Here is a 24,636-nt window from a genome sequence, read left to right on the forward strand (position 1 = left end):
CTGGGTGTATTTGCTTCTTTTTGTTCTAGAGCTTTTAGGTGTGCTGTCAAGCTGCTGACATATGCTCTTTCCTGTTTCTTTCTGCAGGCACTCAGCGCTATGAGTTTTCCTCTTAGCACAGCTTTCATTGTGTCCCATAAGTTTGAGTATGTTGTATCTTCATTTTCATTAAATTCTAATAATTTCTTTATTTCTTCCTTGACCAGGTTATCATTGAGTAGAGCATTGTTCAATTTCCACGTATATGTGGGCATTCTTCCCTTATTGGTATTGAAGACCAGTTTTAGGCCGTGGTGGTCCGATAGCACGCATGGGATTATTTCTATCTTTCTGTACCTGTTGAGGCCCGTTTTTTGACCAATTATATGGTCAATTTTGGAGAAAGTACCATGAGGAGCTGAGAAGAAGGTATATCCTTTTGCTTTAGGATAGAATGTTCTATAAATATCCGTTAAGTCCATTTGGCTCATGACTTCTCTTAGTCTGTCGACATCACTGTTTAATTTCTGTTTCCATGATCTGTCCATTGATGAGAGTGGGGTGTTGAAATCTCCCACTATTATTGTGTGAGGTGCAATGTGTGTTTTGAGCTTTAGTAAGGTTTCTTTTACGTATGTAGGTGCCCTTGTATTTGGGGCATAGATATTTAGGATTGAGAGTTCATCTTGGTGGATTTTTCCTTTGATGAATATGAAGTGTCCTTCCTTATCTTTTTTGATGACTTTTAGTTGGAAATTGATTTTATTTGATATTAGAATGGCTACTCCAGCTTGCTTCTTCTGACCATTTGCTTGGAAAGTTGTTTTCCAGCCTTTCACTCTGAGGTAGTGTCTGTCTTTGTCTCTGAGGTGTGTTTCCTGTAGGCCGCAGAATGCAGGGTCCTCGTTGCGTATCCAGTTTGTTAATCTATGTCTTTTTATTGGGGAGTTGAGGCCATTGATATTGCGAGATATTAAGGAATAGTGATTATTGTTTTCCTTTATATTCATATTTGGATGTGAGCTTATGTTTGTGTGCTTTCATTCTCTTTGTTTTGTTGCCAAGACGATTAGTTTCTTGCTTCTTCTAGGGTATAGCTTGCCTCCTTATGTTGGGCTTTACCATTTATTACCCTTTGTAGTGCTGGATTTGTGGAAAGATATTGTGTAAATTTGGTTTTGTCATGGAATATCTTGGTTTCTCCATCAATGTTAATTGAGAGTTTTGCTGGATACAGTAACCTGGGCTGGCATTTGTGTTCTCTTAGGGTCTGTATGACATCAGTCCAGGATCTTCTGGCCTTCATAGTTTCTGGCGAGAAGTCTGGTGTGATTCTGATAGGTCTCCCTTTATATGTTACTTGACCTTTTTCCCTTACTGCTTTTAATATTCTTTCTTTATTTTGTGCGTTTGGTGTTTTGACAATTATGTGACGGGAGGTGTTTCTTTTCTGGTCCAATCTATTTGGAGTTCTGTAGGCTTCTTGTATGTCTATGGGTATCTCTTTTTTTAGGTTAGGGAAGTTTTCTTCTATGATTTTGTTGAAGGTATTTACTGGTCCTTTGAGCTGGGAGTCTTCACTCTCTTCTATACCTATTATCCTTAGGTTTGATCTTCTCATTGCGTCCTGGATTTCCTGTATGTTTTGGACCAGTAGCTTTTTCCGCTTTACATTATCTTTGACAGTTGAGTCAATGATTTCTATGGAATCTTCTGCTCCTGAGATTCTCTCTTCCATCTCTTGTATTCTGTTGGTGAAGCTTGTATCTACAGCTCCTTGTCTCTTCTTTTGGTTTTCTATATCCAGGGTTGTTTCCATGTGTTCTTTCTTGATTGCTTCTATTTCCATTTTTAATTCCTTCAACTGTTTGATTGTGTTTTCCTGGAATTCTTTCAGGGATTTTTGTGTCTCCTCTCTATGGGCTTCTACTTGTTTATTTATGTTTTCCTGGAATTCTTTCAGGGATTTTTGCGATTCCTCTCTGTAGGCTTCTACTTGTTCTCTAAGGGAGTTCTTCATGTCTTTCTTGAAGTCCTCCAGCATCATGATCAAATATGATTTTGAAACTAGATCTTGCTTTTCTGGTGTGTTTGGATATTCCGTGTTTGCTTTGGTGGGAGAATTGGGCTCCGATGATGCCATGTAGTCTTGGTTTCTGTTGCTTGTGTTCCTGCGCTTGCCTCTCGCCATCAGATTATCTCTAGTGTTACGTTGTTCTGCTATTTCTGACAGTGGCTAGACTGTCCTATAAGCCTGTGTGTCAGGAGTGTTGTAGACCTATTTTCCTCTCTTTCAGTCAGTTATGGGGACTGAGTGTTCTGCTTTCGGGCGTGTAGTTTTTCCTCTCTACAGGTCTTCAGCTGTTCCTGTGGGCCTGTGTCTTGAGTTCACCAGGCAGCTTTCTTGCAGCAGAAAATTTGGTCTTACCTGTGGTCCTGAGGCTCAAGTTCGCTCATGGGGTGCTGCCCACGGGCTCTCTGCAGCGGCAGCAACCAGGAAGACCTGTGCCGCCCCTTCCGGGAGCTTCAGTGCACCAGGGTTCCAGATGGTCTTTGGCTTTTTCCTCTGGCGTCTGAGATGTGTGTGCAGGGAGCAGTCTCTTCTGGTTTCCCAGGCTTGTCTGCCTCTCTGAAGGTTTAGCTCTCCCTCCCACGGGATTTGGGTGCAGAGAACTGTTTATCTGGTCTGTTTCTTTCAGGTTCCGGCGGTGTCTCAGGCGCAGGGGTCCTGCCGCTCCTGGGCCCTCCCCCACGGGAGCCCAGAGGCCTTATACAGTTTCCTCTTGGGCCAGGGATGTGGGCAGGGGTGAGCAGTGTTGGTGGTCTCTTCCGCTCTGCAGCCTCAGGAGTGCCCACCTGACCAGGCGGTTGGGTCTCTCTCTCACCGGGTCTCAGGACTACTTCATTTTGTATTGGATTTTTTAAATTATTGAAAATAGATTTTTCTCTCATACAATACATATCTTGTTTTGTCCTTTTTGGCTCTTGTTTCTTGGAGATCTCCTCTTTTCTGTAGAGGAAACAGAGAGGGAGTAGATCTGGAGGAGAGGGGATGTGGGAGAGAAAGAATTAATATTAAAAATAAAATTAAAATTAAAAGATGAGGGAATGATGGCTTTCTAGTGCCATTATGCTCTGTGTTTCATAATCTAACACATGACTTACTTTCTGGCTAAGTAACCTTAATTGCTTTGCTCTTCATATAAGCATGAAATGACAGACATTCCTAGAAGCAGTTGAATGGGAAAATCCAACCAGTCACAAAAATGATCAATAATTACTAATGTACGTTCTCAAATTATTACAATGACTTAAAACATTATGTTAGAGGATATGAAATATCAAAGAATAAAACATATAAATTGTTTGTAAAGCTAATCAATGGGCCTTACATAGACAAAGAAAATAGCAAAAGAAGAATATAATCCCCTCCTCAAAAATAATGCTGTAATAGAAGATCCATGAAAAATAATTCTCAAAATAATTATTCAAGTGCAACTGTGAGGGTGTGATTAAAGAAAGTCAGGGTGCTCTGAGACCATGGGGGGCAGGGGGAAATGGAGGGTCTGGAAGGTGAGTTTTAAATTAAACCAGGTCTACCAAGAAGAAAAAATTGCTTATGAGGCAGACAGAAAATAAAGGGTTACAAAAAGCCTTAGGGAACTGAAAGATTTCATGTGGTAGGTACATTAGAAATGAGGGACAGCCTAGAGTAAGGCTGTAATGTGAACATGGCAGTGTGAGGCTGCTCAAACCCTTGGGGCTATACAAAGAACTCTGGACTTTATCTCACAAAAACAACTGAAGTTAGCGGAGACTATGAAACCAAAAACAACATAGGACTGTGTTCGCACACCTATACAAGGATAACACACAGAGATATTTGCACCTACACCTATCTCTCTTGATTTAAAAGTCAGTCTATACTTCAGGAGAACACCCATGGATGAAGGAAAACAGACTTGATAAAAACTCTACAACAGATGAGAGCGATTTGGTCTAGGATAGATGTGGAACACGAGGAAAGATACTACTCAAGAAATAATTAGAAAAAAAAGTAATAGAATTTGCTATTTAAATAAATGTGGTTCTTAGTGGGGAGAAAGGTAGAAGGATGATGTTTTCTGGAATGACCAATTGAATGGGCAGTCATGTCCTTCATTGCCACAGTCCTTGGATAAAATGCAGGTTTGGGTAGTGTGAAATACACTGCAAGTTGTTTCACTCATATAACGTGGTGGTTGTCAACCTGAGGGTCAAATGACCTTGCCACAGGGGTCACCTAAGACCATCAGAGATATTAGATATTTATGTTATGATTCAGAACAGTAGCAGAATTACAGTTATGAAGTAACAACAAAAAATAATTTTATGGTTAGTGCTCACCACATCCTGAGGAAAGGTCACAGAATTAGGAAGGGTGAGGGCCACTGATATATATACAAGTATTCTTTGTTGTCAATTTTCTGATTATGGAGTTGATTGGTTGGTTGGCTGGCTGGCTGGTTGGTTGGTTGGTTGGTTGGCTGGTTGGTTGGTTTTGGTTTGGTTGGCTGGATGGTTGGTTAGTTGGTTGGTTGACAGGTTCATTGGTTTTGATTTGGTTGGTTGGTTGGTTGGTTTTGATTTTGGTTTTGGTTTTGGTTTTGGTTTTGGTTTCGGTTTGGTTGGCTGGTCAGGTGGTTTTATTTGTTTGCTTATTTGTTTGGGGATGGGACAGGAGCATCTCACTATGTGCCAAGGCTAGCCTGAAACTCATTATATTGATGCTTTGGCCTTGATAATGAAATCATCTTGTCTCATCTTCCAGAGTACTGGCACTTTATGCACCATTCCAGGTAATTTCACCTAGTTATTTTAAAGGCAATAGAAATTGCTCATAAAGAGTAAGGTGCTGAAGATACAGAAGAGGATACTCAAGAGGGAACCCTTTTGAGGAGGCAAGAATCATCTCTTAAAAAGTACTAAAGCCAGTGTGTATGAAAAGGCATAGCATGAGGCTGTTTCAACCATACTGGTGTGTCACCTGTGGGATTTCGATTATAGTCAGCTTCAAACATAGAAAATTGAATTGTTTATTTGCAAAAGGCCAATGTGCCAAGCATATAACTCACCCTTCTTTTTGTGGTGGTTTTGTTTTTCAAGAAAGACATTCTCTGTGTAGCCTTGGCTGTCCTAGAAATCACTCTGAAATCCAGGCTGGCCTCCGCTTCCAGAATGCTAGGACTAAAGGTGTGTATTACAATCACCAGGACTTCTAATCCTAGTATTTGAGAGGCTGAGTAACAGGAATTCAAGACCTACCTGTGCTACATAGTGTATATAAGGTTATGTCTCAAATTAATTAATTCTTAATTAATATTAAATTAAATTGACAAGCATTAGAACTTAGGGTAATATACATCTGAGTTTCCAGTAAGACCAGAAAAGGGAGTTAAAGTCCATCACTCACAGTCAAGGCTACGGGAGAGAGCCAAAGGCAAGCAAGATTGTGCAACAGCAAATGTGCTAAAGCTGAAAACAAAAAGTGTCGGTTAGCAAAGAAAGGACCTGGGGGCAGCCCCCCTATCTCTCTGGTCCACTTGAAAGATGGCACCACTGTCTCTAAGATAAACACCTGTGGGACTGAGTAAGAGCAGTGATTCTCAACTGGGGACCACAACCCCTTTGTGGGTAAAGATCTCTTTCACTGGGATCACACATCACTTGTCCTGCATGTCAGATATTTACATTACAATGCATGACCAGATCAAAGTTCCAGTTGTGAGGTAACAACAAAAAGTGTGATGTCAGAGGCATACTAGGGAAAGACCAACTATGCAGCAGAAATCACTAACTCAAGCAAAGTCTCCAACCAGCCAAAGAGCACATTTCCAGAGAATGACACACCCAGAAGTAAGATTCTACCGCTTAGATACAGACAAAGACAAGTGAACTGTCTCCCACCTCCACATCTACATGCAATCACCTCCAACCCCCATAACTACATCAGCTAGGGAAGGGACTGGAATACTAAAAGTCATCTAAACACAACAGAGAACAGTATTCTAAGATCAAATACACAAAAGTCATCATTTCTTACATGATTGAGTGTGGTGTTAATAAATCTGAAACCACATTTATAAATAATAGTATCACTACATCCATCAATCATGTCATGTATCATATGAAGTGTTTCACTGAAAGGTGGTAGTATTTTAAAACATAGTACTGAAATTTGAGTTAACCTGGGAGAAGGTCATTTGCCACATCATGTGAATGAGCGAAGAGGAGTAAATAAGTCAGGAAAATGCAGAGACAGCAGTTGTAGAGCTGTGCTCACAGCCACATTGATACCTCTCTACTCAAAACCTCATCACTAAAGCTGGCTCTGCATGAGACCAGGGTGCCACCATGGCTAACCTCCAGCTCACTTACCAGTAGAGAAATAGCCAACTAGATCTACAAAGACGCGAAGGTCTGTAGTCAACTTTCCAGGGCAACTGTGCTGACATTTAGTCTGGGCAGGACATCCATGAACAGAAAACATACTTGTGACATGAGGTGTCAAACGAATCTCCTGTGGCCTCCTCTTTTTTCTTTCTTTCTTTCTTTTTAAAGCACGGACCATCTTCAGGTTCCCATGAGATAAATCTTCACACTCCTGACAACTTTGAGCTACAACATAATTGCAACTGGCTCATAAAATCCCTGCAAATTTAGTAATCAACATTTACAAGGCAGTAAAAGCTGGATCCAGCACACCACTGTAAACCAGTTAAAGAGCCTCAGTTGATCACTGCATATATCAAAATCTAATTTGAGTGGACCTCACCAACCGTTAAAATTTTACCTATGCTTTTCTCTAAGTAATAAACATCAAGCTCTTCAAATGCATGGGGCATTTAAAGTAAAGTATTCATCTTTACAAGTCATATAAACTTTGTTCCTCTATCTAACCGTATTTTTGTTTTATTTCTGATCAACAAATCTTATGTCTGGAAAACTGATTTCCCCTTAAACCGAGTAGATATTTAGTAAAGTTGTTCGAACAAAGAAGCCCTCTGCTGGTCACTTTTGGAAGTCAATGTCTATGTTGGGGTTCTGTTCTTTCCTGGCTCTGCCTTGCCACGCTGCTCCAAATTGCAAATTCTGTCTTAAAATGTCATTAAGAATCAATGGCTTGACAGCTTCTAGGAGCGTTCATTGTCAATATAGAAGACCCATCAATTCATACATCACAGCGCTGTGTCAGACCACAGTGGTTACAGTGTAGCCCAAAACCCATCAAAACATCAATTTCCTTTTTAAATGTTGGCTTCTTAGTCCTTCCAAGTGGGGAGAGATCCACTTACTGGATACACAAAAAGGAATTGAACTAAAGAGAAAACATGAGGTTTAGTAATGTATTTCCTAAATAGCAGAGTTCAGAGTTTGCAAGAATGATTCGAAAGCAGGAAAACAACAACGACGACGACGACAACAACAAATGCCCCATGCCTCGTTACTCCTCATGCTTTCAGTCTGACTCAGTCATCATATTTCTCTATGGCTTCTTGCTTGTACTATTTTGCCAACTTGGAATTTGTTTTTCCCTCATGTACAACAGGAAAATATACTAAAGTGTATTCGGGAGGGATGGGCAACACACACACACACACACACACACACACACACACACACACACACACAATTAATCAGAAAAAATGTAAAAGCTGTTTTAAGATATGATGTTAGCATATATTTTTGGTATAATAGAAAAGGTTTTTCACGTATTCAGCGAATATTATAACTATGTTGCCAGCTAGTCTTAACTATAATTAAAACTCATAGCTAAAAAGATGCAGAACGTAATGCTGTAGTTATGTTCCAATTAGGGTTACTGGAAAAGAAGGCTCCGATGTTTCTGTGTGGCTGAGTCTTGGATTATTCTTGGTGACTTACAGGGATTTTCCTGAATGCTTTGGAATTGTAATGTAAGGATCTTCGTGGTTGGAGAATGTGATCAATTCAGTATGGGAAATACTTGAGTATTCTGGCTACAAAAATACCAGACTTTGACTTTTAAGAAAAAAAGGGAAATTATTTTGTTTCGTTTTGTTTTGATTTAAAAAAAAGCCATTAGAGGATCCTTCAGAACAATAAGAACAATTAGGTGGGTGGCTTGCCTGGTAGTTAGCACCTAAGATAATGAATTACAACGGCTTCATTTTCCTTACAAACCACTGAAGACTTAAAATCTCCAAGTGACTAATGGTCACATGCCTAATGTTTGTTTATACATAGAAGTTTCCTGGGACTCCTTGGTTTCCTTATTAGCTTTCCAAGACTTCATGTACTTGGAGGAGCAGAACTCAAATAAATAAATAAATAAATAAATAAATAAATAAATAAATAAATAAATAAATATTCAGTAATGTCGGGAAGGGACAACTAGAGCAACGAAGACTCACTATACTGCTACTTTTTATTGTCTTATTATTTTACATTCCAGTCTTTGCCCCCGTCCTCCTGGTTCCCCCTCCCACAGTTCATCATCCCATCCCTCCTCCCCATTGCCTCCTAGAGAGTGAACCCCCGCTCCAGGCCTCCCCTTACCCTGGGGCCTCAAGTCTTTTGAAGGATTAGGCACGTCTTCTCCACCAAATTCAGAGCAGGCAGATCTCTGCTATATATGAGCTGGGAGTGGATGGGAGGTCCCGAACCCGCCCGTGTATGTTCCTGCATCCAGGGAAGAGATGGAGCTGCTCACTTGGTCTCTGCTTCATTTATCAAAGGAGAAGGATGCGGTGGATGATTTCAAGCATCTAGGTTTCACATTCACAAACGTGACTTGGAGACTCTGAAGCTGCTACCTTTGGAAATGTCTGCAACTAGACAATAGAACCTTCTCTCTAAAGTGCAGTCCCAATCCTCAATACCCTTCCTTCCCTCTTGGCATAGGTGAGTCCTTGGCAGGAACCTGTCACTTCCCCAGCTCTTGCATCTGAAACCTCAAGGCTCTGGAACTCAGTGATCCTCTCATAGAAAACCTCAACACAAATTCACTTCACTGTGGTTTTTCCAGGATAAACTACAACCTTCTTGTTAAAGCTTCACATGGTTTATGAGTTGTATTGAGAGCATTCTGAGCTATTTTGGCTAACATCATCCTATCAGTGAGTACATACTCTGTGTGTCCTTCTGGATCTGGCTTACCTCGCTCAGGATGTTATTTTCTAGTTCCATCCATTTCCCTGCAAAGTTTGTGATGTCCTCATTTTTGATAGCTGAGTAGTATTCCATTGTGTAAATGTACCACATTTTCTGTATCCATTCTTCAGTCGAGAGACATCTGGGTTGTTTCTAGATTCTGGCCATTACAATAAGGCTGCTATGAACATATTGGAGTATGTGTTCTTATGGTATGATAGGGCATCTTTTGGGTAAATGCCCAAGAGTGGTAGAGTTGGGTCTTCAAGTAGAACTATTGCCAATTTTCTGAGGAAATGCCAGATTGATTTCCAAAATGATTGTGCCAGCTTGTAATCCTACCAACAATGGAGGGGTGTTCCTCTTTCTCTACATCCTTACCATCACCTGCTGTTGCCTGAGTTTTTGATCTTAGTCATTCTGAGTGGTGTGAGGTGGAATCTCAGGGTCATTTTCAGTTGCATTTCCCTGATGATTAAGGATTTAGGTGCTTCTCAGCCATTTCAGATCATTCAGTTGAGAATTGTTTAGCTTTGTTCCTCATTTTGAATTGAGTTATTTGGTTTTTTGGAGTCTAACTTCTTGAGTTCTTTGCAGGCCCAAGTGTAGATACTTTAATCCCACTTAAAAGAGAGAACAAAATAAGCACAGGAGTCAAAGGGAGAGGGGGACTTAGGTGGGAAAAGGAAAGGGAAGCCCAGAGGATCAGGAGAAACAATTGAAAATATGCAGCAGTGTGTGATAGAAAAGGGGGAATCACTAGACAGTCCCAGACACCAGGATTCAAGAGGCTCCCAGGACCCAATTGGGATGACATTAGCTGAAATGCCCAATAGCAGGAAGATAGAAGCTAAAAAGATCATCTCCAGTAAATAGACATGGCCCCCAGATGAGGGATGGAGCCACTCACACATCTCAATATTTTTAACCCAGAATTGCTCCTGTCTAAAGGAAAGACAAACAAAGAGTCTGAAGGGAAGGTCATCCAGAGACTGCTCTACTCTGGTATCCATCCCACCTGCAGACATCAAGTCCAGACACTATTGCTGATGACAAGATGTGCTTGCAGATAGGAACCTGGTATAGCTCTCCCCTGAAAGGCTCTGCAAGAACCTGACTAAGACAGATGCAAATACTCTCAGTCAACCACTGAACTAGCCTGGGCACCCCAATGGAAGAATTAGAGGAAGGAGTGAAGGAACTCAAGAGGATTTTAACTCCGTAGGAAGATCAACAATATCAATTAACTGGACCCCTCAGAGATCCCAAAGACTAAGCCACCAACCAAAAAGCATACATGGGCCGGTCATTGGTCCCTGTTACATATGTAGGGGGAGAACTGCCTGGCCTAGTCTCAGTGGGAGTGTATGCCCTTGGTCCTGTGGAGGTTTGATGCCCTAGAGAAGGGGGATGCTAGAGGGGTAAGGTGGGAGTGGGTGGGTGGAGAGGGGAGCCATCCTCTTAGAGGCAAAAGGGAGGGGGAATTGGGTAGGGACCTTGTGAAGGAGGGACCATGAAGGGGGACAATATTTGAAATATAAATGAATAGTATAATTATTATAAATAAATAACAGAAAAGGATAGATTGCTTCACACAAATTACATTTTTTTTCATTAAAAGGTAGAATTTACAGCAATGTAAGTCATGGTGAAAATGCAGTTCTTTACATTATTTCCTGTCTAAAATGAAGTTTTGAGGTTACTTTTACAAAAATAGAAATATTTATCCTCACAAAGCAAAGCCTGGTGCTCCACCTAGAGGACATTTTTAGTTCTTCAGTTTAAGGTGTTGAGGGGGCTTCTCAAAGACGCCTAGAACCCTCCAATTCTTGTTATGATTCTATCAATGGTTTTCTAGGTCTCATCTCATATTTAAAAAAAAAATTGTGAATATGCCCATTCTATCTAAGAATGGAGAACCGTTCATTGTCTGGGTGATAACTTTTTCCTTTAGTCATAAGATATATATTCTGCTTATTTCTCAGAGTCTTTATGAGTTAAATTTTTAAATATGAAAGGCTGGAGATACAGAAAATACTTACCACACAAGCATGAAAGCCTGAGTTTAGATCCCCAACAGCCATGTAAAAATCAGAGTGTGGGAGTGTAGGCCTCCAGTCCCAGCTCAGGGAAGTAGACGCAGCAGCATCCAAGAGTGCAGTGGGCAGCCAGACTACCTGAATTGCAATACTGACATTCAGGGACAGAGTCTGCCTCAGGAACTGAGGTGTGGAGTCAGTGAGCACCTACCATCAGGTCCTGGCCTTCCTGCAAAGCAGTAAACATACCTAAACACATGTAATACATACACACAAAAAGTAAATATGATTTTTAAAAAACACTTTCTACTTTTTAATCAACTTTGTCAACTACCAACAGTTTTCCTTTGTGACAGATATTGACCTTGTTAAACATAAAATAAAACATTAGACAAAAATATAGGTGTTCTTTTTTCACTTCATTTAACACAGCATTTTCTTTGAAAATGTTCTGCTTCTTAAAAGTGTATGCTATTTTTGTTTTTCATAACCAGGGTTGCAACGAAGTGATCTCTCACCAGCCCCTTGGAGAAACTTACTTTTGAAAAGAAATGTCCAACATTTCTACTGAAAGTGATGTTTCCAAATAAAAATGGACATTTAATCTCATGGAGCACACCTCTATTTTTCAACTAAATCCATGAGAAAGAAGCATCCTACAGCGAGAGGAAAGGAGGAAGGGTTTGAAATAAGATGGGGAAAGATTCCGTGGGAAGAAGGGAGCTTCCTGGTAGAGCTTGGATGTTGGCTGGTGATACTATGCGATCAACTCCAGCTAGACAGAAGGGGCAGAGCCCTTCTTGTACTGCTAGGGTTCTGTAGGAGATAGAAAACTGTCATTCCATTGTGGCATATGTGAAAATGGAGGCTATAGCTGAGCAGGAAGTTTTCCTCTGGGCTCATCCCAACCATAAAAAATAAATAAATCCCCTCCATTCCCAGAAGTTCACTGTATATCTTGCGCATATGCAATAGTGACAAATAGTGTGTCCAAACCTCCAAGACCCAAGTGTTGGTTTCCATAAAAGGAAAGAGTGAAAGATGAATGAGGAAATGAAGGGGGAAAATGATCAGGGCCAGCACCGATGTGTCTTTCACAATTTGCTATATACTGTATTCTTGAGAAGACCCCTTGAGTCTAACAGATGACCAAAGAAGTAACACACATTCCAATATCATGTTCTTGAATGCAAGTCTGAATGAGATTTCATGTAGGAGCCAATGAAAAATAAATGTCATCAGATGCAGCACAGTAAAGCTGCTATAGTAGGTTTTGAATCCTCCTCCGTGTGCCCTGAACCTTAGATCAAAGGTTCTTGTGCAAAGTCACAGAGCTCTTATGATGAAGAAGAAACCAGAACTCACTCTTACTAATCTCTGTTGCTTTCTATCGCATCATTAAACTAGGTACTGTCAAAGCCTGTGTAGACCCAGATGCCAATAAAAAACTTGGTATACTATTTTGGGAGGTCAACTGTTTAATTGTTACATTTTTAAAGAGACAAATAACAACAAAATAAAGCTTTGTAAAATATAACCATATTTGGTTCTTTTGAGTTGATATGATTACATTAAGAAACTTTAGGGATGTGTGTGTGTGTGTGTGTGTGTGTGTGTGTTTATTCACTGAGACCTTTCCATCTTCTTCCAAAACAGTTTCCAGGCACTATCCAATAAATTTGGACAACAATATAAAAGAAACTTCTAGTTGTCTTTTAGCAAAGTTTGACAAACTCTGGAAGGTAAAAACAAACAAACAAACAAACAAACAAACAAAAACAGCAATCCAAGGCCTGTGGACTATAAAACCTAAGCGTTCTGTACACTTTTCTGAAGTAGTGGAAAGCCTGCTGAATAGAAGACCCAGCCTCCTTGAATGGACAAGCTGGCTTCTGTATTAACTGCACACTTACCAAGGCTCACTATACCAGCCTGGGGAAAGCATGAACTAACACAAGCATGAACTACACAGTAAAGAAAAAAACTATTTTTAAAAAGGAACCACAAAGAATACTACCACTAAACAAAACTTGCATTCACTCTCAAACTGAGGTGTAATGACCTACCCTGCCTGTGGTTTTGGTAAAAGCTAAGTCATGAATAGATTCACACCAAGCTGCCCATTCTTGCTTCATAATGGTGAAGCCCTGGCTCTCGAAGTTAAAGGCAGATATTAGCTTTAAGTATCTCTTGAACTTCTTTGATTCTTTTTATTACTTAAAGCCTTACAGTTTTTAACATTGTACTAGTTGAAGTCTGTCTTTTCCTAGACTAGGGAAGACTTTTAGGTAGTCCACTAAGGTCTAAGACACATACTGTTCCAAAAAAAAAAAATACTCAGCAAGTAACAGTGTATGCATAAAGCACTGAAGATAATTGCCACACATGTGCCAACATAAATCGCACTAATAACAACACTGCTGTATGTCCAGATTAAAAATGAAGAGTCTACAATATTATAACAAAAACAATTGTTAAAGCCTGAGGCTTCATGGCCAATTCTTAAGCTGAAATAGGGAATCTCTATAACATACCTCACTCACTAAGACTCATCAGCCATCTGGTCAACCTCAGAAAATGTAGAAACCAGGTTAGAGGAAATTTTTCCCATTATTTAAACCATTTTCTATCCCACCTGAACTCCCTTTCTCTTCAATACCTGGTGTGTTAGGTTCACTTCAAATTATTGCTGAACAAAGGAAGTGTCCTAGGATACCCCTATTCACATTGACCCCAGGAATGCCAATTCTAGGTGCTGCAGTTATTCACTAACCTAGCCTAAACATTTAGACTTACCTTAGGGAGCCCTCCCTGGACCAGTGAGATCCAGCCTTCTACACACAGGACCCAATTCTTTGCCTTCTGCTCCCAAAGCTTCCTGGGTACTTTCTTGTTCGGCTTTCTGCATGTGAATATTCTTTAATCAGCCTTCAATGATGTGACTTTTGCAATCTATTTTGGTCTTCCAAATAAATATATTCTAGTTTCAAAATTAATTTCCTAAAAAGTAGATTGATGCTGAATGTTTCCCTAAGGAAAGGCTGGAGAGATTAAAGAAAAAGAAAAGAAATCTAACCTCATGAAACTTAACCAATGTCCTAGGTGTTAGACCTTACTTGGTCAATCCATTCAGAGACTGGATTCTCTACATTTAATTCAGAGACATGCTTGCTAACCATGAAAATAAACATGAAATTAAAGTCACTGTGAGAAAAAAAAGATTATTCAACTGGGATTCACAAAATCTGGATCATGTTTAGAAGCTAATAGTTATGGGACATGGGACCTTGAACTTGTCACTCCATGTCTATTTTTCCCATCAGAAAACTGGAATGAAACTCTTCCTCTTTGAAATGTTCTATTAATCTGACTGTGTGTATATTAAATGAAAGCTCATTAATCAACACACCTGAAAGGATGCATTGTTCTTCTGTCACATTGCCAAAATAATGGGGTAGACTTTTCCCGTGAAATACAAAAACACCAGACTGGAAAAGCCAACTTATAAAAATCTTTTGAAGATTAAAAAGACCAGAACAATTAGAGCAATGCTGTGGGAAAGCTTCACTCAAAATAAAACACTGACCAGCCTGTGGAGGATCGATTGTTTATGATCCTGTTCTCTAGAGACTGAAATTCTTGGATACACCAGATGGTCTTATTTATACAGCAAAAGTTCAGCTCTAGTGAGGTGCTGCTTGCAAATTCACACGCAAATAAAGGAAAATGTATTTATACACGAATTCATATCCTTGCCTGGAAGACTGATTTCCTTTGTTTCTGAGGGACCTTTCTACAAAGTTTGCATGTGTAATATTTTAGGAGGCCAGCCTCTTTTAAAAGGAACATCATCTTCTTAATGCTGCTAAGTAATCTACGGGAACTAAAATTGAACCCAAGAAAGTTTCAGGCATTTCTGCATCCCCTCTACTTAGTGCATGACAAATCATGCTTTATTTGCTCTTTAATGTCCCTGTACAATCCTATCTCCTCAAATAACATTATTGAAAATGAAAAAGAAGCCCCAACCCCCTCCCCAGTTGAATATTTCAAGCTGCATCCTGTATCAAGTCTTGGCATGAAGTCAACCTCTTTAGCCCGATTTAGAGCACATGGCAGTGATCCAATTCATTGTGGCTGTTTGTGGACCCCAGATCACATTTCAGAAAGAAAGGGTGGTGATCTGCTGACCTTCTCAGGACAGTGGCCGACAGACAGCTCTTCTCATGCCTGACACCCGATCCTTCTACTAACATTAGCTCTAATCAAAGATGGTGCCAAGATCACATCAAGTGCCAGCCCACAAACCTATCCTCCTCCAAGAGGTGTGGGGCTTCCTGTCACCCGCTGAGTTTCAGTGTTGGAATGCCTTTCCCTTTCAGATCCAAGGAAGCTGGATCTGAAACAGAAGATAAAGCTCAAGGCCATTCTCAGTTGAGTTTTCCCGTTATTAATAGTGCATGCCTGCCTACTGTCATTGCCCTCATATCCACTGATGTTCAGTGAGATCCATAGCAAAGACATAGAGCATTCTAAAATCAACAATCCTAGAACACTTTTTTTTTACATCCTGACCTCAATTTCCCCTTCCTTTCCTCCTCCCACTCCTCCTCCATTTGTCTTCAGAAAAGGACAGGCCTCCTGTAGACAGCAACCAGCCATGGTATATCAAGTTGCAGTAAGACTAGGTACCTCCTCTCCTATTAAGGCTAGAAGAGACAACCCAGGAGCAGAAAGGGTCCCATAGGCAGAAAATAGTCAAGATAGCCCTTGCTCCCACTGTTAGGAGTCCCACAAGACCAAGCTACACAACTGTAACATATGATCTGAGGGTATAGGTCAGTCCCATGCAGGCTCCCCAATTGTCGGTTCAGTCTCTGTGAGTCCCTATGGGCCCAGATTAGTTGATTCTGCGAGTTTTCTTGCAGTGTCCCTGTCCCCTCTGGCTCCTACAATCCTTCCTCCCCATCTTCCTCAGGATTCCCCAAGCTCTACCTAATGTGTGGTTGTTGCTCTCTGCCATCTGTTTCCTTCCGTTGCTGGGTGAGGGCAGTCTGATAACAGTTAGGCTAAACACCAATCTGTGTTGAGAGAGAGAAAGAGACAGACAGACAGACAGACAGACAGACAGACACAGAGACAGAGAGACAGAGAGACAGAGAGACAGAGAGACAGAGAGACAGAGAGACAGAGAGACAGAGAGAGACAGAGACAGAGACACAGACAGAGACACAGACAGACAGACAGACAGACAGAGGCAGAGGGAGGCAGCAGAAGGCATAGGGAGGCATATGGAAGGAGAGCTGGAGGGAGGGAGGGAAATGAAATGACTCCTAATGATACTCTTCTAAAACAATTCTATCCTATGAGATTCCCTCAGTCACGGGGCCACTCTTTCCTGTCAGTCTCTCATCAATCACCCTTTGTTAAAATTGTGATTTAAGTTTTCACTGGGCTCAAATTATCCTCTGCTTTGCTCCTACTAAATATTCAAGAACAGAATGGCTGACACCCACGAGGTCTAAAGAAGGCAACTTTTACCTTTTCACTTGCCTATGCAGTCTCTAAATCAGGAAGTTGTTCTTAATCTTAAAGGGCCTTTAGCTAAAAGGGCCTTTAGGACGTTTGCTCTGAGCAGCTCCTACCTTATACATAAAAGTCTCTGTTAATCTGAAGATCCCTGGCACACTGGATATGGTCAAAATAATCATTGGCTTTCCTGGAGTTTATGCTTACTATATGAAAGCTCTGTTTCCTATACAGATTTTTATCTTTTTTCTATCTCCCCAAACAAATAATCTTTGAAGTCAGTTAAGATGGGGGGGGGGAGAGAGAGAGAGAGAGAGAGAGAGAGAGAGAGAGAGAGAGAGAGAGAGGAATTATTTCACCCTGCCTTGTTTGTTTCCATGAGGGCTCTGACTGAAAGGAAAAGATGAGTCACCCAGCACTATTCCGTATTTGGTGGTTGGGACTCTTGGCTGTTAAAACCAAAAGAGGGCAGCACTCCATGGGGTTTGAATTCTCAGGAAGCCAAGTCTTGTTTCACACTGAATTCTACCATAGCAAGGCAAATGTACTCTGTGTCATGAGAAGAGAACACAGATCCAGATACACAAAAATGAAGGAGGAATAGCTCTCTTGGAGCAGCAGTTAGGATAGCTCTGTGCATTTGTGAGCGCTGAAGAAGTTTCAGTGCAATGAGAATGATTATCAGGTGATTTTTCTTGACTTGAAACATCGTGAAAAAGCACTCAAAACTTTATAATATTTTTTTAATATTGAGCGCACTATGTATGTGTGTGCATGTGTATGTGTAGGCATATGCCCTGGCCTGGATGTGAAGTCAGTGGATAACCTGTGGGAGTCAGTTCTTTCTTTCTACCCTGTGAGACCTGGAAATTGAATTCCAGGTCATCTATCTTAGTAGTTCATGCCTTTATCCACTGAGTAATCCCTCAAAGGTTTGGGGTAAGTGATATGACATGACTCTGTCTCTGGGGAATATGCATCCAAGGGGGAAATATTCAAGATATTGGAGCAAGGGAAGAGGGGAAGAGGGAGTCAAAGGAAAACCAGATGGGGAGGAACTACTTTACAAAAAGTGAGGAGTTGAAGCAGAGGGATCAGGGAAAACAGGAAGGTGGGCCTGGTGGGGACACTGTGACATACAGAGGATGCCTTTATTGAATAGATAAAGGCCAAAGGGGTGAGCCAGGAGGCTTCCTATCTGAACCTTAATCATAGAGTCGAGTCCTTAACCTATTAGGAATCCAGGAAGAAACAATGCATTTGGAAGCAACCATGATGAATTCATTTTTGGAAACATTTCTCCTTCAGAGAAATTAAGTAATTACTGCACTGCTAAGATACAATGGGGTGCAGGAAAAAAATGCAGAAAGGAGATTGCCCCCAAAGATTGTTTTAAAAACTAATCATGAGTGCCAACTGTAAACTTTTTTCCAGACGGGATCCCAGTGCTGATTACATGACTCACTTGTAGATACTGTGCTGGGCACTCATGAGCTATGCCCTTCTGACCTCATCTAACTCTCTCTTTCTTTATTCTACTATTATTTTAGTCATGTCTCATAGCAACATTTTGGGCAACAACTGGCCACACATACAGTGATGATTCTGTAAGGTCATATCTGCTAATAGTGACATCATAGCCATTGAGTTTGTGGAAACGCTGATGTTTGCATAACAATGAATGCATTTCTTAGAATTTTAAGGAAATGTCTTACTGTGTTTGCACCTTGGAGTAAGGATACCAAAACCCTTTGTAATATATTGTGAAAGCATCGATTAATTCCGATTATAATATTTTCTACATAAACATGGAGACACAGGCATTTGAAGTATCATTAGCATTTACAAAAAATCACTATGTTAGACACTAAGTATTGTACATATCACTTCATTTAATCATGGCCATTCTATCATCTTCTCATTTTGCAGATCAGGAAATTGCAACACAGTGAGGTTAATATTAACTTGTAATAGGACAAACCTTGCATCACAGTCACTGTGGTCTGACCTCAGAGTCAATGTCCCTAAACACTACACCTACTTCCTTTCTGCCCAGATTCCTCCTATGCTGACATCATTTCCTTCTGGATCATTCTGCATGTCCCAGAGCTTGGAGAGATAGCTATTTTCTCATATTGAAGGAATGAGCACCTCCAGAGGTAGGCTCTAGGGTCAAGAAGCTAGCTGTCATCATCAAAGAAGATAAATTACTTAATAGAAGGCTCATTCTTCTCTTTTCTAAAGCTGAACTAAATCATCTCTAAGCCTCTACACGCCAAGGTAGACTAGTGACAGCCTAATAATACCTGTGACCTAGTTGTTCTTTACATACTAGATGCTTATAACAGGAAAGAAAGAGAGAAAGAGAGGGGGAGGAAGGAAGGAAGGAAAGAGGAAAGGAGGGAGGGATGGAGGGAAGGAAGGGAGGTAGGAAGACACGCAAATAGAAAGAAAGAAAGAAAGAAAGAAAGAAAGAAAGAAAGAAAGAAAGAAAGAAAGAAGAGAGGGAGGGAGGAAAGGAGGGAGGGAGGGAAGGAGGGAGGGAGGGAGGGAGGGAGGGAGGGAGGGAGGGAGGGAGGGAGGGAGGGAGGGAGGGAGGGAGAGTTGGCTGTGAAGCCAGCTTTGCTTATGGGTCTTTCTGCTATTCAATTTGCCTGCAGCTAGCCAGCATCAAAAGAGCCCTTCAGTGTTGTTATTCTTTTCTCTGAAAACTAACTCCTCGAGTCATGCATGGAGGTTTCAACCCTGACTGAGAGGTGAGTGCTTGGATTCCAGTGTTCCTGGAGAGTCAGGAATCACATGCCTCCAGCTCCAGGCTGCACAGGTCTCCTCAGACTGTCTTCGGTTCAGGAGTGCTAATTACTCTCTCCCCTAGATGACCATTCCTCCCTCCCTAACCCTTGAAGAAAGGACCTTTTTTATTCCCGTAGAAAGTCTAGTTTCAGAATTTAAAAAAAAAAAAACCTAGGAGCAACATAATACAAGTAAAAATGGTAGCTTCCTCAGTAGTACAAAAGGAGTGGGCAGTGGAGGGTGTTTTGAGAGCAGCCATGAAGTCGTTTGCTGTGGGAAGCACAGCAGCACACAGCTTTAAGTTCTCTGCACTTTAATGTCTATCAGGAAAAATGATCATGAAAATATAGTTTGGAACCAAAATACTGTATGGTCTAATTAGGGGCTGTTCTGCCGTTTAGGAATTCATTGAATTAGTGCTTTGCCTTTAGTCAGGACGTCACCTGTCATCAAAACGTCAGCAGAAGTCTGCATAAAAGGAGTGTGTTCCTATAATCGCACCATGACTTTCATTTTTCAGTTCTTCCATTTTGGTTTAGTTTAGTGGTTTTGAGATAACATCTTACTCCGTAGGGCGGGCTGGTAAGGGTTTCACTATATAGACCAAGCTGGCCTTACACTGACATCTATCCTCCTTCTTCCGCCTGTCAAGTCCTAGAACTACAGGTGGTAGTCACCATGCCTAGCTTTGACCACTTTTTAAAAAACTATGACTACCAGATCAAATAAGATAGTCTTAATTTTCAATGTTTATGAAAGGAAACATGACTTTTAAGAATGGTCGGGGTTGGGGATTTAGCTCAGTGGTAGAGCGCTTGCCTAGCAAGCGCAAGGCCCTGGGTTCGGTCCCCAGCTCTGAAAAAAAGAAAAGAAAAAAAAATGGTCCATTCCAACTACTCTTTACAATAACTTTTATTGACTCTATAGCATTCAGTTGAATGGACTTTACCTTACTGTACTAAACCATTCTGTTATTGCCGCTTTCAGTCTACCTGACATTTCATTATTTCATCTCATTTCATTACAGTCATATCTCAAAATATCATTTCCCAACTGAAAGATTACCTTGCAATGCTTTTTCAAAAATACTCTTTTAAGGTCAAAGGTTATGAATATCTTAGTGAATACTAATATGGACATTTTTCCAGTGAAATTTTTACTAGTTCATTTTACCAACTAATATGTAGGAGCAGGTCCAGACAGTTAGTCATTTGGTAAAATGTTTAATATGTACCTATCATATACTATGTGACATTACTGTCAGAGCTTAACAAACATCTAATGAGGAAGACACAGAAGCAAAGGTAAACAACATACCCTGATTATGTGTGTGTGTATATATATACATTATATATTATATAATATATGTATATATGCGCCTTGGAAGTTCCCTCAGAAGACCATGCTTACAGAGCAGATTAGCCATGAAATGTGTGTTTTAATAGGCAGGAGGATATACTGATGACTTCTGAGTAGTAATTAATATAAACAATAGTGCATTAGAAAGATTAATTTGACCATCAGTTATCCAAGAGATTAGTTGGGAAAGGGGAATGGTGCTGGGGAGAACTGCATGGAGCCTTAGGATAAAAAGTGAGGTTTCATCAGATTATAGCAGCTGCCAGTGTGTAGACAAGATGAGCTAGTCAATATTCCACATCCTGTCATGTATGGAGAAGGAGGTCATAAGAACTCACTTCTGCTTGAAGGGCTACTTGCACTCACTGCCGGGGAATAGGAGTCATTTTCATCAGCAGTACAACCACTGGTCAGTCTGCATGCTGCAAGTTTAAAAAAAATGAACAAACTTCACTCATATTTATCATGCTTGTGTATGCTACCCTGATTAATTACAGGAGAGTACTTTTTTTTTCAAAAGACAAAGAAGTTCAGGTGGAAAAGGAGAGAAATAAGAGAAGATAATAAGAGGAAAAAAATATATATCATAAGTGAATTGTTAAATCTACCACATACATAGACTAAATGACAGAAACCATATGACCATGTCCTTAGATGCAGAAAAAGCTCGTGTTGAATCCAATATCTATTCATGATAAAAATCCTGAAGAGAGTAAGACGGCAGAGAACATAAATCAACATGATAAAAGCAACAGACAGGAAGCTCACAGTCAACATCACCCTAAACAGAGAAGAGCTCTCAGCATTTTCACTAAAATCAGAGATGAGGCAAGGATGTCTACTCTCCCTGCTCCTGTGAAACATACAACTTGAAGTCTTAACCTGAGCGATCAGACAAGTAAAGAAGACAAAAAGGAATACCAAGAGGGAAGAAGGCATTCAAGGGATCCTCGTTTGCAGATGATATAGCTCTGTATAGTAAGTCTCCATCGAAATCCTCCTATATTTGATAGATACATTCAGGAACACAGCAGAATCAAAATTAACACACAAAACCCAGTGCCCTTCCTGTATACAGGGAGCAAATATGCCAAGGGGAGAGATTCAAGGAAACTACACCAAGCACATGTATTATCATGATTAATATTGTGAAAAGGCAATCTGCAGATTCATTGTGATCTCCATAATAATTCCAATACAATTCTACACACACACACACAAACACACACACACACACAAACACAATTCTTAAATTTGTGTGTAAATGCTAGCAGCTCCTCAAAATAAAAAAAAAAAAGACAGCCAAAACAATCATACACAAAACAAAACAAAGAACAAACAAACAAAAACTAAAAACTTTGGGAGGCATCACCTTTCCAAATTTCAAGTTGTACCACGAAGCCCTGGCAATGAAAACCACATGGTAATGGTGTAAAACCAGACTTGTTGATCAATGTACCAGAGTTGAAGGCCTACATATAAATCCACACCCCTGAATCCACCTGACACTTTAACAAAGGGGTCAACAATATGCACTGCAGAAAAGTCAGCATCTTCAACAAATGGGGCTGGTCAAAATGGACAGCTACATGAAGAAGAGTGACAGCTCATCCTTATCTCTCACCCTGAACAAAACTCTGCTCCAAATGGACCATGGACTCCAGCACAAGACCTGGAACCCGAAAGCTAATAGAGGAGAAAGTAGAGAATATGTTTGAACTCATTGGAAGAGGAAAGGACTGTCTGAATAAGATCCTGACTTGAGATCAACAACTGATAAATGAAACTTAAGAGTTCTTATATCACAAAGGACACCAGTACTCAAGTGAACAGTGGCAAGGGGGAAATCTTTACCAGCTATACATCTGACAGAGTTAATAAGTACCTAGAATATTCAATAAAATAAAGTGCCAAGGAAATGAATAAGCCACCTAAAAAAGTGGGGCATAGAATTTATTCTGGTTAGTTTTTTATTAACTTGCTAATAAGACAGGAAAAATTATTTTAATATGACATTTTCTTAATTCTTTGAGAATTTTATACTATGTATTTTGATCATATTCACCTCCATTCTTCCCCGTAACTCCTTTAAGGTCCATCCTCCACCTCCTCACTCCATGCCAACTTTGTGACAATCTGACTTGTAAAGTGAGAGAGAGAGAGAGAGAGAGAGAGAGAGAGAGAGAATATAAATAAGTACATGAAAATACGTAACTCACAGGGGTGAGAAGGTGGTGAGGGGCAACTCCAGGACAACACAGAGACCTGAGAGAAAAGAGGCACCCAAGAATCAATGGGCGTGACCTTAGCTGTGACTCACAGAATTGAGGATATGGAACCTGAAGAAACCGCCTCCTATATCCAGGCAGGTGTGCCAGTGGAGGGAAAGGGACACCAACCCACATGTAAAACTTTCGACCCAAAACGTACCCTGTCTACAAGGAAGCGAATGCAAGGACAGGGGATGAAGCAGAGACTGAGAAAATTACCAATCAATAATCCACTCAACTTGAGACCCATCCCAAGGGCAAGCACCAATCCCTAACACTGTCCTCCCAGAGGCTCCACCATGCAGTTGACTCAGACAGATACAGACACCAACAGCCAAACAGTGGATAGAGCATTGGGTCTCTTATGGAAGAATACGGGGAAGGATTACCAGCCCCAGAGGAGCTAGGAACTCCACAAGAAGACCGATAGAGTCAACTAATCTGGACCCTTGGGGCTCTCAGTGACTGAACTACCAACCAAAGAATATACACAGGCTGGACATAGGCCTCCCTGCGCATAGGTAGCAGATGTGCAGCTTGGTCTTCATGAGGGTTCTGAACAACTGGAGTCGGGGGAGAGGGGCTACCCCAAAATCTGTTGCCTGTATGTGTGATATGTTCTTTTAGCTGGGTTACTTTGTCTGGACTCAGTGGGAGAGTACACACCCAGCCCTGCAGAGACTTGATGTACTGGTATAGGGCGATACCCAGGGGCTCCTCACCTGCTCAGAGGAGAAGGAAAGAGGGATATGGGGGAAAGATTGTGGGAGGAAGTATACAGAAGGGGCATAGTGTGCAGGAGTTAAAGTGAATAAGTATAAATAAATAAATAAATAAATGAATAAATAAATAAATAAATAAATAAATAAATAATAAATCGATATCATTAGTCATTGGGGTAATATAGATTGAAATAAAAGTTATAAATCTTATCAATAGTTAGGAATGACTGAAAACAATTGGATTTCTTATCCACTGTTGATGGTAGTGTGAGATGGCACAATCATTTTACAGAGCATTTAAAGTTAAAGTTAAATGTGTGACTATTATTTAATCTATGGTCCCATTCTCAATTTTTAACAAAGAGAAACGAATTCATTTATAAACACAAAATTACACAGGAATATCCATAAAAGTTTTTTTTATAAGAGACAAAACTGAAAACAACCCAGAAGTCATGATGAGAGGACTGTATTCATATACCGGTATGCATTCATAATGATGGTATACCCCTCCTTCATAGAATAATAAAATAATTGATGTGTTCTAGATCATATATCAAAAGGCATACTGAATAAGATAAAAAAAGACACATGACACATATTTCATTCTTATAAAATTCAAATTCTACAAACTAAAATTACATAAAGCAGATCATTGGCTACCTAGAGAGGACAAAAAGCCATTCTGTTCAAAAGAATGGCACAGGGAAATTGCAGAGGCAAAAGAAATCTTTTATAGGTAATGAGAAGGTCTCTTGTTTGTTGATCGCTGTA

At 40.4% G+C, this 24,636-nt stretch overlaps 1 long non-coding RNA gene across 3 annotated transcripts in view; it reads right to left on the bottom strand.

The window, feature by feature from the left end:
- Positions 1-202: 202 nt before the first annotated feature.
- The window catches only part of LOC148004663 (LINE-1 retrotransposable element ORF1 protein-like), a 165,587-nt gene continuing 141,153 nt past the window's right edge, over positions 203-24,636 (bottom strand). The window contains exons 1-4 of one of the 3 annotated variants that reach the window (XR_015625306.1): positions 16,731-16,821; positions 13,986-14,091; positions 11,193-11,418; positions 203-3,017 (exon numbers count right to left, since the gene is read on the bottom strand). This is a non-coding gene — a long non-coding RNA (LINE-1 retrotransposable element ORF1 protein-like). Of the gene's footprint in view, positions 3,018-8,408; positions 9,774-11,192; positions 11,419-13,985; positions 14,092-16,184; positions 16,612-16,730; positions 16,822-24,636 lie in introns of those variants that run through there. The other 2 variants (XR_015625308.1, XR_015625307.1) reach the window with 2 other exon arrangements.

This window comes from Rattus norvegicus, chromosome 7 (genome assembly GCF_021556685.1).
Source record: "Rattus norvegicus strain SHRSP/BbbUtx chromosome 7, alternate assembly SHRSP_T2T, whole genome shotgun sequence".
NCBI lineage: Eukaryota > Metazoa > Chordata > Mammalia > Rodentia > Muridae > Rattus > Rattus norvegicus.